We start from the raw sequence: 14,965 nt of genomic DNA on the forward strand, positions 1-14,965 counted from the left end.
CCAAAGATAACTACCTCGGTTTTTTCCGAATTAAGTTTGAGGCAGTCAGTTGCCATCCATTCTCCGATTTCAAGCAGTCCATTTTTAAAGTTTTGTGCTACTTCTCCTCCATCACCCTTGATGGCCAACACCAACTGCGTGTCGTCCGCATAGGATGTTAGGCTCATCCCATAAGCCCTGATGACATTGGCAAGGTCCGACACATAGATATTGAATAGTGTCGGACTAAGGGATGAGCCTTGGGGGACACCACATGGCAGCGAGAGTTGGGCAGATCGAAATGGTCCAAGGGTGACCGCTTGTGTTCTATCGGCGAGGAAGGAGGCAAGAAGGTTTCTGGCTGAGTGACAGATGCCCAGTTTTCCGACACGGTCGACCAAGATGTTATGGTCGACCGTGTCGAAGGCTGCTGATAAGTCTAGCAGTACTAAAATTGCGGTCCCGCCTTGATCCCGAATGGCCCTAACATCATCAGCGGCCTTAATAAGGGCAGTTTCAGTCCCATGATATCTTCGAAAGCCGAATTGAGAATCATCCAGCAGTCGATGTTTCTCAATGAAGTCTGAAAGTTGGGAGTTCATGGCCTTTTCGGCTACTTTGGCTAAAAACGGTAGGCTCGCAATTGGCCTATAGTTTTTAACTACCAGCCTTGTATCCCGCCAACAACTTTGGGGGTCACTAATACTGCTACATATCTTGCTATTTGCCTTTGCAGCCAGGTAGATGAGCTCATCTCCTTGAATTATGAACTACTCCACAAGGCCGTCACTGCCAAATTACGCGGGTGGCATCGGCTCCCCCTCAGTATTATCGCAGGTGCAATTTAATTAAAATAAATATTTTACCTAAGTTTCTATACCTTTTTTGTTCAATCCCTCTTTAGGTTCCGAATCCTTTTTTAAGTGTTTGAAAAGCACATTAAGTAGTTTTATATGTAGTTATAGAAGCACCAGAAGGGCCCTCAGCTGCATTAAATTGCATTATAACCAAGGGAGGCTTTAGTCTCCTAGACTTTAAACCCTACTTTTGGACTGCATGTAAAGGACGGATGCAAAGTCTGTTAAATGGGCAGGAATCTGGACTTTCTTCATTGATTTATCAATTAGCTTTCAGGAAGACTATGGGATTTAGGCTTTATAAGACCTCTTATCCCAACTATTACAAGTGGGTCAAATTTAAGGTCATCAGGGACATAAGAAGGATCTGGCGTTAGATATCTAAGAAGTTTTCTTGGCCTCGGCTGCATTCCTATAATGTTTTATGGGGCAACCCAACCCTGCCTGATATATTCCAGGATTCAGTTGGAAGAATCTGGCAGTCTTCAGGCATTATTTGGTTGGGTCAACTATATGACAATCAGGGTTTTCGCTCATTTCTGGCGCTCAGAGTTGAGTTTGGGCTTCCCTATAGCTCTTTCTTTAAATATCTCCAGGTAAGAGATTATCTCTCAAATAGGATTAAATTACCTACTGCACCATATACATCTGAGTTATTGACTGGTATTTATGAAAACACTGGGTCAGGCGCCATAGGTGTAACATATCAGAAACTGATGGCATCTACTCTTGATGACAACTTGCGCATATCTATTAAACTAAGTTGGCTTGTAAATACCGATATATTGGCCGAAGAAGTGTAGGAGTCACTTATTACCTTAGATAGAGCAGTCGCCTCTATCAATTTAAAATTCCAACCACACAAAACTGTTCTCATGTTTTACTGTACTACTGAGGTTATCTTTAAGTGGACAACATCCCGATTCCCTGCAAAGTCATTCTGCCCTAAATGCAACTGATATGCTGCACACCTAAAGCATATGCTTTTGGACTTCCCAAATGCTTAGGACCTACTGGCAGCATGTTTGTACAACATAGCAGCACAAAGTGGCTGCCAGGTGCAGCTTAATGATAAAGAAATTCTTCTTGGCCTTAAGCATGATGTTAATAACTCTAAGAAGGCCTTTTTCTCTATTGTCATTGTCTATGCCCACCTTTGTATTGCTAGGTCATGGATAAGTCCCATCAGTTAAATGCTAAAGAGTTTTGGGCATTGCTCAGATAGTTGTTTGAATTCGAGCTAACCCTTGCTAAGGCCAGAGGCCCCCATGCACTGTGTAGGCTCAATAGGGTCTGGTTTGGTCTACAATGGGTTTAGTCACTTACGACTTCTTGTTATCATTTGTCACAATCGTGTTCCTTCTTCCCTATGCTCTTTCATTTTCAGCTTCCTATTGTGGTAATAACTATTCTAATTTGACCAAATGAAATGATAGAGCTTTGTCATTCCCTTGGGGATCATTTTCTCTTCTTTTTCCTCTTTTTCATTGCTGTATTTAACCAGTGTACTCATGGGTAAAAATATGTAATAAGAATATATATATATTTTTTTAAAGTGAATATAAAATTCAGTAATAATACACTTCACCACTTCACAGCACTTCACCAATCATTAACCCTAGATCCACTACATCCACTCCAAAATATGTTTTCATTATTTAAATACATATGTATTATAATTATAATTATTTAAGTCTATTAAATTATTTTAAACACAAGTATTTATTTATTTATTTTTAGTGTTTTCTATAGCGCGAACATGACCCTGCACAGGGTATCAGAGCGCTTTACAATAGCATATAAACAACATTCTTAACTTTACATGTTACTAGCCATAGGTGATTACGTATTAGCAAATCCGTAAGAGCTAACATAACCAAAAAGTTCACATATAGATTTCTATAAAGTCTTTGGAACTTAAATGAGATAAAAACTAGTATAACATTTCAACCTAGTACAGTGAGTTGCTTGTGTGGAAATTCTACCAGCCAGGCCGAATGAAATAAAAGAAGTACAGTTATAAGGGTTTAAGGGAGAAATTTCCTCATATAAAACGATTTTGCTTCCTTTTTAAATTTTGCGATGGTTGGAATTCTTCTCAACTCCGGGGGGAGGGCGTTCCAAATTCTCGGTGCCGCCCCTGAGAATGCTCGGTCATAAGTTCTTTTCTTATGGAAGCGCGCCGGTTTCAGTAGTAGATCAGCATTGCTCGTGGAGGAACGGGACCCTCCCGACAACGTGAGTTTCTTGGCGAGGTAGACTGGATATTTGTTGTGAATTGCTTTGTGTGTGACACATGCCAGCTTGAACTGGATTCGTGCTTCGAAAGGAAGCCAGTTGAGAGCTTTCAAGTGGGGGGAGATATGGTCAAATTTTTTGGATCCCGCTATGAGTCTTGTGGCTGCATTAAGGCATGCTTTCAATGGGGCTGTTGAGATCTTAGGGTGCCCGGCTAAGGTTGTGCAACCGTATTCAATCCTTGAGATGACCAATGCCTGAACTGCTGTTTTGAGGTCTGCTTTGTTTAAGAAAGGCTTTAGTTTTCTTAAGTAGCTTAAGTGGAACCTGGCGTTTTTTGCCATTGTGTTGATATGTACAGACATATTAAGGTTTTTGTCCAGAATGATACCCAGAGATTTAGTTGACTCCACAATCTTCGGAGTGCACTTTAGAGCTGTGATGAGGTTGGACCATTCAGCAATCAATGTTTTGCTTTTTTTAGGAGTAATCAGGAGGAATTCCGTTTTTTGAGGATTAAGTTTTAGGTGGTTCTTGGTTAGCCATAGAAGTGTTCTTGCTAGAGCAATGTTCATTGTCTTTAAATCATCAGTCGACGCAACCTTAATGTACAGCTGAGTGTCATCAGCATACATATGGTAAGCAATGTTAGCATTTTGAAGTATTTCCGTAAGAGGTTCTACGTATAGATTGAAAAGTGATGGAGATAGCGTTGAGCCTTGAGGAACTCCTATAGTATTGTCAGTTGCATTTGAAAGGGTTTGATTGACCATTATTTTTTGTGATCTATTCTCCAGAAAGGAGCTGAACCAGGATAGCACTGTCCCCTCGAATCCCATCCTGTATTTAAGTCGATCGAGGATATAGGCATGGTTCACCGTGTCGAAAGCTGACGACAGGTCCAATAAGATTAGGAGGCATGTTTTATTCTGGTCCAGAGCCAGTAAAGCGTCATCTACTATGTGCAGAATCGCAGTTTCTGTACTGTGATTTGGACGGAAACCGGATTGGCAGTCATTTAGAAGCTTGAATTTAGAGATGTGTAGGCTCAATTGATGTTGGACACATTTTTCCAGAATTTTGGCCAACATGGGAATATTGGTTACCGGTCTAAAGTTGTTCGCATCTAAAGGGTTCTCAGTCGGTTTTTTTAGGAGTGGGATGACTTGTCCTGTTTTTAAGCAGGCTGGTATTTGACCTTGAGACAACGAGGCATTAATGATCTTGGACCAGGCCGGGATTAGCAGGTGATTTATGGAGGACCAGCATTTCGCCGGAAGGGGATCATTGTAATGATTGTTAGGTTTCGAGGTCGCCATGATTTTTGAAATGTCTAATTCGCTGACCTGTGTAAAATCTGACCATCTCACACTGTTTTTGGGTTCGGCTGATTCTGGTTCATCCGGCACCTTATCTCCCCAGTCCTTCTCCAATTCAATGTCATCCGCCGCTTTTTTGAGTTCCCTCTCCAATGAGTTGGCTTTGTTTGTAAAGAAGATCGAGAAGTCTTCGCTGTTTAAGCAAGTTTTGGCAAGGACTGGAGCTATTTTGCCCGCCTTGTTTGATTGATCTTTAAGTAGATCGAATAGTTTCCTTGGTCTATTAACTGCATTGTCCAGTTCTTTCCTGAAGAATTCTTTTTTAGATTTAATAATGCTTTTATTATACGCTTTCCTGGATTGTCTCAGTAAGGTTAGCTGGGGTGAGGAGGGGTGTTGTCGCCATTTACGTTCCGCTGATCTCAGTGACCTTCTTTCTTCATTTAGGGCTCCGTTGAACCATGGGTTTTTGTCTTTGTCTGAGAATCTTTTTAGTTTTAGCGGGGCTATGTCCTCAATGATGCTGGACATTGTTTCGTTGTAATGTAGCGTGAGGTCGTTGACGTCCTCCATGCTCATGGGTGGCTGCAGATCAATATTGCATCGTGCCGCTAGGTTTTCCATATTAATTTCTCTGGTGTCCCTAGACCATTTTTTAGGTTTAATAGTTTGTGTAGATGATTTAGATTTTCTGAGGGGGATTTCGAAGGTAATTATGTGGTGGTCCGACCAGTCGCAGGGTGTGATTGCAATGTTCTCAATAGATTTCTCTTTAGCTATGATCCAATCAAGAATAGATCCTTTATTGTGGGTGGGGAGATGACATCCTTGGACTAAGGATTGGCTATCCAGGAAGGATTTTAACAGGGTGATTTGATTGTCATCATGATCTTCCCAATGCATGTTGAAGTCTCCTAAGAATATATCGCTCTTCTGCAGATTAGAGTTAGAAGTTATGATTTCTATCAACTGGTCTGTGAATTTGGTCTTAGTACCCGGGGGGTGGTATAAGGCATGTAGTTTACAGTTCAGGTTATTTGCTGCTCTTAAGGACATGCCTAGATATTCACACGACTCTAAAGGCTCAGCTTGTATTTTTGTTATGGAAATGTCAGATTTATGTATACAAGCGATGCCACCACCTTTTCTGATGATTCTGTCCTGCCTCAAAATCTGGTAGTTAGGGGGGACCAGTAGGTCTAGGCAGGGCGACGAAGAGTCAGAGAGCCATGTTTCCGTTAGAATGATTATGTCAATGTTATGGTTAAGAATGAGATCAGCTATGTCTGCCGCATGTTTATTTGCCGATCGACAATTGAGTAGAGCGCAGCGAAAATGCTCAATGCTCAAGGGTGGCAGTGATTCTTCAGGCGTTAATGCCACTCTCCTAAGATTGTTGGCATTGATCCCTCTAGTATTAGCCTGAGAGTTTCTACAGGCTTTCGTTACTATAGTTTGAATATTATGGTTTTCTTCTAGCTTAGTTTTAGTGGTAGGCCTGGGTTCATATGTGGTTACAATAGATAATAGCTCACTATCAGTCAGATAGTTGAGTTGCGTGCGAGGACGGTAAATTCTGTTCGATAAAGCCAATGGGGTGGAGCTTTGTTTAACATGCGTTTCATGGTGGGAAGATTGAAAAATCTCCATTTTTGCCAGCCATTTTTCAGACAGGCACAGTAGGTTTTTCATATCTTTAATAGTGTCAAGCATAGCTTTGTAAGTTTTACGAGATTGGGCACTGAGGTTTAAGAGATCATTATTAGTTTGATTGATTCCGATCCTAGCAGAGTCTGAAAAATCAGGTGTGTTAGTGGGTTGTGCCGAGGGTGTCTCTCTAGGAGGTTTTATTTTAGTTATCCCCGTAGGCTCTAAGTATATTCTGTTATGTTTAGGGATGGTTCCTTGCTTCTCCTTGAGGTTCCTCAGCGCTCCATTTTTGCTGACTTGAACTTGCTCCGTCTGAGCGGTTTCCATCATGCTAACAGTTCTCACTAGTGGGTCGATATCAGTGTTAGTGGAAGGCTGTGAGCTCAGGACCAGATTCGGGGGCATTGTTGCTACTGGAGTGTTGTTGTCCCTGTCTACTTCTTGATTGGAGTCATGACAAAGACGTTGTACTAAGTTGGGTGGGATGGTTTTAGACCACAATGCGGAATCAGACTGTTGTGTTTCTATCGCTATGTCGGCATCAGAGTCCTTAACGCTCAAGTTGTTGTCATCCTGACGTGCTAACTGAAGTTCCGTATTGGTGTTTCTGCTGATAGGCGTAAATGCGCAACCATTAGCATTAGTCTGTGGGTTCCTGATTGCCTGCAGTAACATTTGATTTTCAATCATGTTGGTGTTTCTGCTGTCAGGCTTTGATTTTTATCAAAACAGAGGGAGGAGGGGTGGCGGGTCGCTCGGTGCTCTCTCTCCGTGTCTTTATTTATCCTCAGCAGAGGGAGGGGGGGTGGCGGGTCGCTCGGTGCTCTCTCTCCGTGTCTCCGTGTCTTAATTATCCTCTGCAGAGGGAGGAGGGGTGGCGGGTCGCTCGGTGCTCTCTCTCCGTGTCTTCACCCGCGGCGGTCCAGATGTGAGGCCGGTAGGCTCCTTGCTTTGCCCACCGTTCTGCCTTGGAGGGGGTCCCGGCTCTGCTTTGCCGCCACCGGACCTCCGTATTTGCCAGGGGCTCCCGTCTCAGTCCCCGGCTCACCCGCAGGCTCCTTCAGATCCGTTAAGGTTAAGGGTGTCGCAGTGAGGCTCCCACGTCGCTGCCTTCCGCCTATGTGGGGGACTTCCTGAGTAACCGCTTGTAGGGCAGGGGGCCCCAACTTGCATCTGCCCGTGATCCAAATCAGGCACCCGAAGCAGGGCACTATCGGGTCAGAACGGACTCCTCTGAAACGATGGACCTTCCTGCTCCAGGACCCCTTCTCATCTACTCCGACGACCGGGTGAAGCTTTCTGCTCGTCGATGTCTTCAAGTAAGTTTAATCCAGTTACTTTTGTTTGCCATAGATAGGCTTTATTCCAGTTTATTTTATTTCCTTCTGCTTGCTGGCGAACATGAGGCTAAAAAGGGAAAAATCAGCATTTAGGATCCCATGCCTGTGGAGCTCATCTTCCGAGCTCCTTTCCAGTCGCCATCTTCCTTTTCCTTGTCTCTCTAGGAGGTTTTATTTTAGTTATCCCCGTAGGCTCTAAGTATATTCTGTTATGTTTAGGGATGGTTCCTTGCTTCTCCTTGAGGTTCCTCAGCGCTCCATTTTTGGAGGATAAATAAAATAAAAAAAGAAAAAAAGAGAAAATCTGGTTTTGAACAGGAGGATCGACGATTGCACCAAATCAAACGGTGAGACGCTTTGCTGTGCCCAGAAGAAATTAGTGTTTTGTTTTAGCTACAGGTTGCTAGTTTTGCCCTGATTGCAAGGAAGAGAGCTGTAGGTGAATAATTGGTTACTTTCTTTTTATAACCATACCTTGTTGTTGATGATTAAGGAAATATGGCCACCATTTTGTGAGGCTATTCAGAGACTTTGCTGGCTGTAGGTATAAGAGTGGACAGAGGACTACACCAGGGAGATGGTGTTCTAGAAACTAAAAAAGGACTAAGTAGCTCTGAGAACAGGCTTCATGAACAGAGACATAGGACTGCACACCAGTTAGTACTACAAGGTTGCCATCTTGGAAGGGGCATACTCTCAGTAATAGCTCAATCTATGTTTTTATCATACTAGGGAAGTTAAAAGTGGACACATTTCTGATTTACAGCAACATATACGATGTTGGATAAAAATATTATATATAAAAATATAAAAATAAAAATTGACACAATCACATATTAAAAATACCTTAACATTAATGCATGTCCCTACACACTATCCATTAAGTCCATACATCCTGCTCCTGAAAGTATAAATTGGCTTAGAAAAAATACCCATGTATTCCTACACTTCCCACACTTTAGCCCTAAACTCCTTATATCTCACTTCTATAAGAGTGGAGAAGTGTGGCTCACTGGTTAGTGCGGCAGACTCTGAAGCAGAAATCAGGCCCGGGACCAGGGTTCAAGTCCCGATGCGGCAGGGTCTTGAGCTCAATGTCCGCGGACTCGATAATTCTCGCCTCGGCGCCAACTCTAATCATGGGTCCCATGCTGCAACTCTGGGCAATAGCTTGCGTTATACAGTGCTGGGACGCACCGTTGGGGCAGCTGTGCGCTTTACAAAATACACTACATTTACAAGAGTAATTGTCATATTTTAAATAAATATGCATCATAACTGTTCCAATTTTAAAAGTAAAATTCAACTAGTACATGAGTATTTTGAATAAAATACCTGAGCATTAACAAATTCTCGACCCATTACTCTAGATCCGTTACATCACATCCTGCACAAAATGCAGATTTTGCTGATTTTTATACAGATTCATTATAATATTGTCGAAATACTTTGCATTATTTTATAAATGAAAACAGAAATATAGAGTATTGAAACTCTTGCTAACTCTTTACCCATAGATCCCTCACATCATACTGCTTAACAATTATTTTGCATATTTTGAATAAATGTGCTTTATAATTTTTATTAATTGAATGTTTAAAATGCATTCATAAACATGTTCTTAAGAAGTACCTGAGTATTAAAATATTTCCCCACCCATTACCTCTAGCTCACTTACAGCCCACTTCGAAAATAATATTTTGTATGTATATATATTCACTTTAAAAAACAAAGGTTACAGGAAATGTATAGTTAGGAAACAAAAATTGGTAAATCCTTAGAAATTCACTGAAAAAAACAAACGTTAGGGACATTATAGTTAGGCTCAGATTGTACTCGTACAAAACCAGTGAAATTAAGCAGCTGAGCTTACTATAAATAACACCCCAGCAAAACACTGCTTATGACCTCACATATTACATCACTTATTAAATGGTCAGTGATATCACTGATGATATCATTGATGACATCTACATTTTGCCACTGACTTGCAGGCGGATCCACAAATTTGCAGCAACATTACATTTTTTTTTGTTATTGGTCCCTGGGTGGGCCAGGTCCTAGGGGCATTATGGAAATGATGGAGGCGGTGCACAGGACCCCCCTCCTTAGGCAATTTAGGGGCCGCAACCTCCTTGGGGCAGTGATCTAATTATATGTGGGGGACCCTTGCTGCTTCCCCACTGCCCTGGGAACAGCCACCTCCCCAGGGCATAGAAGTACATATAAAAAAATGCGGGGAGGCCCTTTGGCCTCCCCCGTGGCCCACCACCAGGGCAGTACCATTAATATATGTGGGAGATCCTCACGGCTCACCCGCTGCCCTAAGGACAGACACCTCCCCGGGTCAGGGATGAACATATATGATAATGAGGGGGAGGCCGTATGGTCTCTTCTACTGCCTGGGGGACCTCCACTTCCCCGAGGCTAAAAATTAAACATACTGGGGGCATGCAGCCCCTCCATAGCCCCCACATGCAGTTCCAAGGACAAGTTTAACCTCTTCCATGCTCATGACGGCTCCTGGCCGTCATTAGTCACGGTGGGCGTGTGCTGATGACGGCCGGGAGCCGTCATGACCACGCCTGCATTCGGAATGTTCAGCACTGCGGCGGAAGTCACGCCGCAGTGATGAGGTTAAAAAAGGAGGTGTCCACGAGGACTCCAAGGGGCATCAGGCTTCCCTCGCGGTCCCCATCGTAGTGGCCAGGCCCTGGAGGATTGGGTCCCCAGTGCCACAAATGGCCCAGGAGAGGTAACGGCTTGGCCCATCTCCCTTTAGGGAAGAAAAAATCGATGCCCAGGTTAGATGTGTGAACATCTAACCTGGGCTGCGATTGAAATTCGAATCGCATATTATCAAGGCCATTATCGCCGCTCTATCGGCAGTTTCCTGCCGGGAAAGCGGCGATAAACTACCGCAGCTTCCTTGATAATATCGCCCTAAGTCACTTGCTTTCATCAGAATACCATCAGAGAGAGAAAGTTCATCACTCACATTCCAGAAATATTTTATCTCTGCTTCACAGTTGTCTTTCGACTCCCAACCGTACCTCAGCTTCACAATCACACTCTGTAATATACAATTATTCTCATATTCACTCCTCTATTCCTCATGAATGATTCCAACAGTGACCGTGCAAACATTGACCTCTTCCTCAATGGTTTCATCATAAAAAAAACATTCACATTCCCTATGGTCAGCATGCGTTTGAACATCACAAATTTTTAAAAATCAATCTGGCACTGAATTGTTAGCCCCTGGAACATAAGGTAAAATAAATACATACTCCTAAAGAGCAACAACCCACTTCCAACTTCTACTTGAAATGAAGTCAATACACTTTTTAGTAAAAACATACATGAGCAGTTTATGATCCATCTTAATTTCAAACTTATGTTCTCGCAAGAATGTCCCCAATTTTCTCACCGCCCAATACACCTCCAGCGCTTCACTTTCTGTAACCAAGTAACTCATTTAGGCACCCTTTAATCCAAAGTAAATGAACAGCCTTCTCCAGTTCTCCCGATCTCTGCAAAAGAACACTTCCTACTCCCTTAGCACTAGCATTAGTCATCAGACTGGTTTCACCTCCTGGTTCAAAACTACTCAAGCATTTGAAATTCTGCAAGTGTTTTCTATTACTCAAACACACTCTATCACAGTCCTGACAGCAGAGATATTCTGTACTTTTTCTTAATAAATGCCTAATTTTTCTGCTTTTCTCAGCAAAACATGGAATGGATTTGCTATAGTAGTCCACCATCCCCAAAAACTTCACAATTCATCCTTGTTTTGGGGACTGAGCAAAGCCTTAATGGTATTGACCCCATAATCACAATTACCAAGATACTCAATCACAGAACATTACATTTGCATGTATCTACCTTCAAAGTCAAACCACTGTCCATCAACCTTTCTAAAACTTTACATAATCATATGTTATGGTGCTCTATATTTCTCCTGAACACTAAAACATTGGCCTTATAACTTTTTAACACTGTCTATGCTACTCAATACTTTTTCCATTGCCCTTTGAAAGACTGATGAAGCAGATATGTGTCTAAATGGCATTCTAAGAAATGTGTGCATCCCAAAGGGGGTTACAAATGCTATCAACACCTGTGACTGAGGATGCAATTTAATCTGATGAAAGGCAGATTTGAAAACCAAACTAGAAGTATGGGCAGTAATCACACGTTTCAGTGATACTGGGCAGAGGGTAATGATACACCACTAAACACTTATTGACCTCCTGAATTCCTGAAATCCTCCACCAGTTTATCACCATCACATTTTTTCATTATGTCCCTCATCATCATTGAAACATTCATCACCTTTGCCACATTAGGCTGTGAACCCGGTTAGAGCTTGATAAGATGAAGGTAATTCTTCAAACACCCCATACCTTTTCTAAAGATGTCAGGTTTTTCTTTCTCATAATCACGCACACACACTGAGGGCCTCATTTAGGAGAAATGAGGCATCGCTGCTTGAAAGCAGCCATGCGTCACTTCTCAGTGCGCACTCCTTGCGTCATGAGTTATGCGTCATCTTTATAATATGACGCATCATGTCGCAAGGAGTAACAGATACGTCAGTATTTCTGACGTATCTGTAGGCGCAAAAGTGACACATTGATGGAGTGTGTCACAAAAGTGACGCAACTCCAGCAATGTGTACTTTTAAAATGGGAAAGTTCCATGTTGTTAGTGCCTGCATCAGTCTTACGCCTGCCATGAAGCAGACGTAAGATTTTGACGCATTAGCGGCCAAGAAATGGCGCAGTGAAATCTTATAGATTTTACTGCGTCACTTCAATGACCCTTTCTTGCATCAAAATGCCCCCCTTGCATACATTAAACCTGGCGCAGGTATAATGTGGTGCAGGGGTTTACAAAGTGACACATCTACCTAGATGCGTCACTTTTTAAATATGGCGCAACAAGGCGCTTTTTTTACGCCACTGGTGCGTCACAGAAAGTGACGCACCGGCAGTGTAAAAGTGATGCACAGCCTCATAAATGAGGCCCTGAGACCTTAGCAACATCCTTTTCCTCTTTCACTTTCACAGAAGGCATTAGGATCAAGATACACTGATCTGACTTTCTGATGAAACCAATTTATCAAAAAATCCCCCTAGATAGAAACAAATATTCCCAGGAACAAGTCTTCAACAAAATTCAGTGGCACCCAAGAAGTAACCCAATAATTCAATGGGTTCACCACCATAACCCTTGGTTTAATGTCTGGTTTAAATATTTACTCCTTCCTTCTTAATTCTTCTTCGAAGAACTTCTGGGTATTAGGGCTATTTTTACTCTTGAGTCATACAGTATTTTGACTGCAACTTCATCCATACACACAACCTGGAATGTCCCCTCATCATTATATTTTTTGAATTACAGAGTTACCTTTTCACACCCAGTCTCCTCAGACTCATACACCACTTCTCTAACTGTTTTCGTGCAATGTCCTGATCTGCAACAGTTCACAAAATGTCCCTTTATGCCACAAATTAACAAAGTGCCTTCCATCCTGGACAGTCTTTGAAATTCTCCACGTGACCCACATTCCCACGCCTAAAGCACTCTCCTTGACATTTCTTTTGATTTTTAGATTCTCGCTGCAAAAGCACATTCATTTCAACAACTCACACTCTTCCATGATTTCCTCTATTATAGTGAACAGTGTTCTTATGAAATAACATCCACTAATGCTTTGGAATGTTCATGTAATTTTGGGCCATCAATGTAATGAACGCTTATGAGACCAACTTATGTTGGGCTATGTTTTAGAAAAAATGAGATAGTCCATGTGGTAGAAAGATAATCCTAATCCCTTGCTGCAGGAATTTATCACATTAGCTAAAACTTATGAACATTCCAAAGCATTTGTGGATGTTATTTCATGAGAACACTGTTCACTATAATAGAGGAAATCATGGAAGAGTGTGAGTTGTTGAAAGGAATGTGCTTTTGCAGCGAGAATCTAAAAATCAAAAGAAATGTCAAGGAGAGTGCTTTAGGCGTGGGAATGTGGGTCACATGGCGAACTTCAAAGATTGTCCAGGATGGAAGGCACTTTGTTAATTTGTGGCATAAAGGGACATTTTGTGAACTGTTGCAGATCACAGATTCATCACTTGTATATATTGCGCACATTGTTTTCTGAATGCATTCTTGATTGTCTGATAACTGTGCTTTTTATGACATACAAAGAATCAAATGAAAAAGTCAAGTAAAATGAAAAAATGAAAAACTAAAATAAAACAGTTGATCACCCAGTACTTATAGGCTGGGTGTGATCAAATGTAAAAAAGTAAAACCTGACTGGCTACTTGTTCTGTTTTGGTAGATTGTAGTGGTCCAAGCCGGTCAGAGACAGGACCCAAACCTCTCTTGTTGCCCTAAATGGACGCCAGCCACACACAATGAGCACAATGCCACAGATCACCACAATGCAGGTTGTGTGAAGACCTTTTGAGGAGGCTTATGCAGACACCTCGAGTGCAGCAATGAATAAAAGTCACGCGGGGTGCACAATTGTAACAGTAGCAACGGACATGACAAATCTAGTACGGTTCATGAAGCAATCATTTCAGTTATCATACAACTCCATCAGATGTGAAATGGTGACATGCTATAACGAAATAGTAAGTCTGACCTGTTGCTGCAAATTATTAAATCCATAAGCATATTGGTGTCCTTGAATTCCTGAATGAATGCTTGAATTTTTCACAAAAATGGGTTCCCTCTTTCTGCTCATCACCATTGTGAAGTTCCAAAAGAATAATAGACACAGTTGGCACAAAGCCAAGCAGGTTTAAAGTAAAATGGATATTAAAGGACCCCATCTATCTCAGATATCCTGTAGCTTCTGTCACCAGTAACATCAGATTTTGAATAATTGACTCTGAGTCCAGATACCTCTGTAAATGTATCCAATTCCTGCAATAATGCTGGGATTATCATCCTAGGATTTATGAGGAAATATAAAATGTCATCGGCAATAAGAGCAATTTTATCATCCGTCCATCCAAGCGTAATTCATTCAATATTAATATAATTTCCAATATTTGGGTCAAGGGGTTCCATTTACAAGATGAATGTCAATGAAGAAAGAGGGTATACTTGTCTCAGCGCTCTAGTCAATGATATTTTCAGGGAAAACTCAGCATTAATCCTAAATTGTGATAAGTGTTTTTAAAACTAGTCATTACGTACTTGGTCTAATTTAGGCATAATTCAGTTTTGGCAAGAACTTTCTGTGTATACATCCAATCTACCATGTCAAACGCCGTATCCACTTTGAGTGAATGAGGGGCCATATAACTCTGTCACATTGCGGCATGGATTAAAATGTAGTCCAGTCTAGCATTATCAGTTTTTACATCTATTCTTGAAGAACCTTGATTGTTCCTCTGAGTGAAGGCCATATATCCGAGCTCTATTCAAAACTATGCAAAAAATATAGAGGCCGCCATTCAAACTATTATCTGGACGGTCAATTAAATTTAACAGTGGGCCTGCAGCAGACAGATATAACCTCAACTGCGCTGAACTGCTGAGTATTTTGACT

Source organism: Lissotriton helveticus, chromosome 9, assembly GCF_964261635.1.
Source record: "Lissotriton helveticus chromosome 9, aLisHel1.1, whole genome shotgun sequence".
NCBI lineage: Eukaryota > Metazoa > Chordata > Amphibia > Caudata > Salamandridae > Lissotriton > Lissotriton helveticus.